The following is a 6,011-nucleotide window of genomic DNA, read 5'->3' as shown; positions in this document are numbered from 1 at the left end:
CAAAAATTTTGAAAATCTGACAAAAAAGTACAGTATATCTGCTGCAGTCTGAATGTGGAATCTGCACGTCCTCACCTGGAGCACCAGGAATTTGGTTGCCCTTGGAGCCAATAATACATTTCAGGTTGACTTTATTTAATCTGCTTGTGGGATATTGGACTGTGAATCAATTTAGGAATCTGTGAAGACCTTAACTTCTCACCCAGATGCATAATTTGAAGTTCTTCGTCCCCAGTGTAAAATCGGCAACAGGTACCCCATTTACTTACCCCATGTTGCCATCAACTGCTCTGTAACGCCCTTGTTTTTCTGAAGATAACCCTCGACCCTCTAAATTTTTAACCACAGGATCACACTATTGCCAGTTTGTAGTGGGTACAGCTCCTCCTCCCTCTCTCAGCGCATCTCACAGAGCATGCTCACTCCACTCTTCCACAGTCAAGCCAATTAGTTGTCTTTAGTTGTTCATTTGACTTAGTTTTCCTATCTTCAGATGCCTGCTGTAAAGCAAACCTGCGGCATTGAATTTGCTTATGCCCATTTTTGGCTGCTACTTTTAAAGAGCCCTCTGTCGGCAGGATCGACCCTATAAAACCAGGCACATTGCCTGGTAGGGTTGATCATGCTGATTATTCGGGGTTGCTGAGTTATGTGAACTTTTATCTATATTGAAAATAGGCAGTTTGGGGCAGACTGTAAAGCTTCAAGCACTGCTACAGTTGTGCCCCTTGCGCTCACTACACTTACCCTGCCCTTTGATTGACAGCACTAGACATCACATCTAGAGCTGACTTCTGGCGCCTGCGCTTTTGTGCACAAACTCAGTTTCTGTGCTCTCCTTTTGCTGCTGCTTGCCGGGCAACGCAGATTCACAGTGCACAGGCGCTGATAATTTCATTCTACATGGAAGTGTTGGACCTCTGTCTCTGAAGCCGCGGAGGTCTCCACTTCCAGGTGGAATGGCGTTGTCGGGACCTGCACTGCACACAGGTATGCTGACATTAACCCCTTCACTTAACTAGACTAACAGGAATCCTTACAGTAACCCTTTCACTGCACAAGACCCCCAAGGATACTGGTATGGTCCCACCTAGACCACCTGAGATTCTAAAATTAACCCCTTCCCTGGCTAAGACCACCAAGGATATTAAGCCTTTCACTGCCCTAGATCACCTTTACTGCTGTATAGCACCAAGCACACAGACTTAAACCCCTTCACTGCCCTGGGCCACCAGAGATACAGGAGTTAAACCTTCCACTGCCCTAGACCACCAGGGATACAGAAATTAACCATTTCACTGCATTTGACCACCAAGGATGTACACACTAACCATCACTGTACCAGACTTGGATACTGTTTGCTACTAGTTGCCTCATGTTATGTAGTTCTGCATATCTGGTGGCCTTATAATTAATTATTAGGGTGCCGTGTGTTAATATTTTTTGCCCGGTTTAGAGGGAGATGCTCTCAGGTCCCTAATTGTCCCCCACTTTAGCAAACTTTGGCTACTGCTTTAACCTAACTTATTTCTGGCTAATTTAAATTTTTAAGTTTTTTTTTTTTTTTTTAAATAGAATCTTTCGCTATGACAGACTAGTTGATTGGCTAAAAGGGAGCATGTGATACATCATGAAGGAATGAGCCAATTTTGGACTTTAAGGTCACGTCCACCATCGCAACCAGAATTTTCATTAAAGTTTATCTTAAATGAAACAATTTTGCAAATAGTCTTTGTTAGAAATGTCCCACCTTTTTGGGACTACAGCTCGTAGACAGATCTATGCATCTCCATGGTAACAAAGAACAACCTGATTCATTACTTCTTCTGCTGTCTCCTATTTCTTGTATGCTAAGATGATGGAGGGAAAACCCAGAGGGGAGTCTATTCACAGGATCAGGCTACACGATTATCAGATATCTATATGACTTTCATGAAATAAATAGGATTTATTAAATAAAAAAAGTTTCATTTTTTTGCTCTTGCTCTTGATCCCTAATTGAATCCAATTTATTTTAACATTTGTTTTATATCTTTTTTTTTTTTAAGACACTTTTATGTGTATTCCCAATAACTTAGCTTTTTTTAAACCTTCATTTTGTGCAGTTCGTCTATTATTACTCCTCGAAAAGTTACAAATAAATTGGCAGCTAGGCATGCTAGGTGTGTGTCCCTATACAATCTGAAAATTGTCCATCCTGATTGGACAGTGGGATATTGTGTAGGGACACGCCCCTAACTGTTAACACTCAGTTGTCAATGTAGTCATCATACATTTCCAGGAGGAAAAACAAAGGAACTTCACAATGCAGAGTTCTAAGAATAGATGCTGCAGAATTTTTTATATTATGGAAATGCAAGTATTTACTTTTTGCATTCTGTATGACAGGTCATTATTGCCTGTGCAGGCGTTTGATATATGTAAGGTCTAACAGTCAATGGGACTAGACCCTGGGGGTCTTTCTTACATTGTAGGGCTGTGGTTGTCATGCTGAGGGCAAGGTGCCTGCTGACTGGTGCACTAGGGGTTAAAACTCTGATCTCATCCATACTGTGGGACACTCCCAGTGGTGATCAGGGTATTGTGCATGGTATGTTATTTTATGGGAAATGATTAATACGCGTACATAGCATGTAGTATGTACAAATGTATAAATTAGGACTTCCCTAGCAGATTTCCATGGAAGCAGTGCAGCAAGCGCAGGAGAGGAGAGAGGATGGGAGGAGTAGTAGTAGCAGTAATACAGGTTGTAGTTACTCACTCTGACACAGTTACTCACTCTTCCCTTGGGGGCACTCACTGGCTTTGGGGCTCCTGCCTCGTGTTAGGTAGCCGGGAGGGGGGGGGGGGGCCTTGATGTAGATAAGTTTTAAAGTGCAAGGCAGGAACCCAATGAGGCTTGCAGAGGACAGTGCAATGCTGTGGGGATACTAAGGCTGCGTTTTATAATTCTTTACTGACTCCAAAGTTCAAATACAGCAGACAGGGTCTGTATCATGCATGGACGAGCAGATCTTACACAGCTGCAAAGATAGAGTCAACAGGCTCAGATATATATTTTTCTCTTTCTTGCGTAATCCCCATTAGTATGTGTTCCATTATTGACAGCGCAGGCCAGTGCACATCTTGTCTGATGTATGCAGGCCTGGAACAGCCGTTTGAGGGTGCATATACTTGTTTAAAATGTGAGCAAATTGCCCGTTTGGAATCGCACATCGAGTATCTAAACGGGCGAGTTTCAACAATAAGATGCACTGACAATTTGGAAAAGAGTTTGCTGCTCACTCTTTGGGGTGGATGAGGGGGAGGGTGACAGAGAGGAGGCTGAGGAAAGTGAGGTAGCTAGCTGGGTAACAGTTAGAAAGCGGGGTCGAGGGAAGAGTGCCAGGGAGGCTAGCCCTGATCTGACACACCCCAACGAGTTTGCAAGGTTGGCAGATGAGGGGGATGTCGGTTCAGGGACGGCACAGCTGCAGCAGGACACTTCCTCTGCCAGTCAGGGGAATGTCAGCTCCAGTAAGCAGGGAACCAGGAGAGCAGGGCAGGCCAGACAGGTGCTGGTAGTGGGAGACTCCATTATCCATAGACAGTGTGTTGTCTTCCTGGCGCTCGAGTTCGGCACATCGCGGATCGGGTTGACAGATTACTGGGAGGGGCTGGAGAAGATCCAGCGGTCATGGTCCATATCGGAACCAATGACAAAGTTAGAGGTAGGTGGAGAGTCCTTAAAAATGATTTTAGGGATTTAGGTCAAAAGCTTAGGGCAAGGACCTCAAAGGTAGTATTTTCCGAAATACTGCCTGTACCACAGGCCACACAAGAAAGGCAGCGGGAGATTAGGGAAATTAACAAGTGGCTCAAGAACTAGTGTAGGAAGGAGGGGTTTGGGTTCCTGGAGAACTGGGCCGACTTCTCTATCGGCTACAGGCTCTATCGTAGGGACGGGCTGCACCTCAAATGGGGAAGGGGCAGCTGTGTTGGGGAAGAAGATGGCTAGAAGGTTGGAGGAGTGTTTAAACTAGGGACTGGGGGGGAGGGAAATTACATTATAGGAGGGGAAGATAGTGCAGATAGAGACCGGGGGCAAGGTAGTGGGACTAGGGGAGGAATGGAAGGAGGGACTAGAACAGTTCAGAAGGAAAGGTGTAGGGTAAAAAATATACATAAACCTCTTAAATGTATGTATACTAATGCCAGAAGCCTGACTAATAAAACTGGAGAACTGGAATTAGTGATGTGTGAGGAGGACTATGACATAGTGGGAATAACTGAGACATGGCTGGATGATAGCTATGACAGTGGGAATAACTGAGACATGGCTGGATGATAGCTATGACTGGGCAGTTAATGTACAAGGTTACAGTCTGTTTAGAAAGGATCGTCAAAACCGGAGAGGGGGAGGGGTCTGCATTTATGTAAAGTACTGTCTAAAGCCCACAGTCCGAGAAGATATAAGTGAGGGACATGAACATGTGGAGTCACTGTGGGTAGAAATACATGGAGGCAAAAACAATAATAAATTACTAATAGGAGTTTATTATAAACCACCTAATATACCAGAGTCCACAGAAAATCTACTACTAAACGAGATAGACAAGGCGGCAAATCATAATGAGGTCGTTATTATGGGGGACTTCAACTACCCAGATATAGACTTGGAAACTGAAACCTGTACATCTCATAAAGAAAACAAGTTCTTGGCAATAACCAAAGACAATTACCTCTCCCAACTGGTTCAGGACCCGACTAGAGGGACTGCCACACTGGACTTAGTATTAACCAATAGACCTGACAGAACAACAGATGTGCAGGTTGGGGGAAACCTGGGAAATAGTGACCATAAAGTAATAACCTTCCAATTTTTATTCAAAAGAGCGTTTCTTCAGGAAGGAACAAAAATACCAAACTTCAAAAAAGCTAAATCTAGCCAACTAAGAGAGGCCATAGGCCTAACTAACTGGGACAAAGTCCTCAAAAATTAAAAATACAGCCAAAAAATTAGATATTTTTAAAAGCATCCTAAAATCTCATTGTGAGAGGTACATACCGTATGGGAATAAAAGGTTAAGGAACAAGAAGAAACCAATGTGGATAAATAGAACTGTAAAGAAAGCAATAAATGACAAAAAGAAAGCATTTAAATCACTAAAACAGGAGAGTAGCGAGGAAGCACCGAAAAACTATAAGGGAAAAAAAAGAATATGTAAAAAACTAATAAAAGCGGCCAAACTAGAGACTAATGTGGTACAGTGTCAAATGCTTAAGATTAATTGCCAAAGAGAGTAAAACTAACCCTAAAATGTTCTTCAATTATATAAATGGTAAAAAGTATAAATCTGAAGGTGTCGGCCCTTTACAGAGTGATGAGGGGAGAGTTGCAGAGAGCGATGAGGAGAAAGCAAAGCTATTAAATATTTTTTTCTCCACTGTATTCACTGAAGAAAATAAACTGTCAGATTTATTGCAGAATGTAAAAGTAAATTCCCCATTAAAAGTGTCCTGTCTGACCCAGGAAGAAGTCAAATCGCCAGGACCAGATGGCATACACCCCCCGTATCCTAAGAGAATTAAGTAATGTCATAGCCAGACCCTTATTTCTGATATTTAAGGACTATACTGACAGGGAGTGTTCCACAGGATTGGCGTATAGCAAATATTCAAAAAAGGTCAAAAAACAGAGCCCGGAAACTATAGGCCGGTAAGTTTAACATCTGTTGTGGGTAAACTGTTTGAAGGTTTTCTAAGAGATGCTATCTTAGAGCGCCTCAATGAAAATAAGCAAATAACGCCATATCAGCATGGCTTCATGAGGGATAGGTCATGTCAAACTAATTTAATCAGTTTCTATGAGGAGGTAATTCTAGACTTGACAGCGGCGAATCAATGGATGTCGTATATCTGGACTTCTCCAAAGCATTTGACACTGTACCACATAAAAGGTTAGTATATAAAATGAGAATGCTCAGACTGGGAGAAAATGTCTGTATGTGGGTAAGTAACTGGCTCAGTAA

The sequence above is a fragment of the Bufo bufo genome, chromosome 5, assembly GCF_905171765.1.
Source record: "Bufo bufo chromosome 5, aBufBuf1.1, whole genome shotgun sequence".
NCBI lineage: Eukaryota > Metazoa > Chordata > Amphibia > Anura > Bufonidae > Bufo > Bufo bufo.
The sequence above is the reverse complement of the archived record's forward strand: the minus strand, read 5'-3'. Positions refer to the sequence as shown.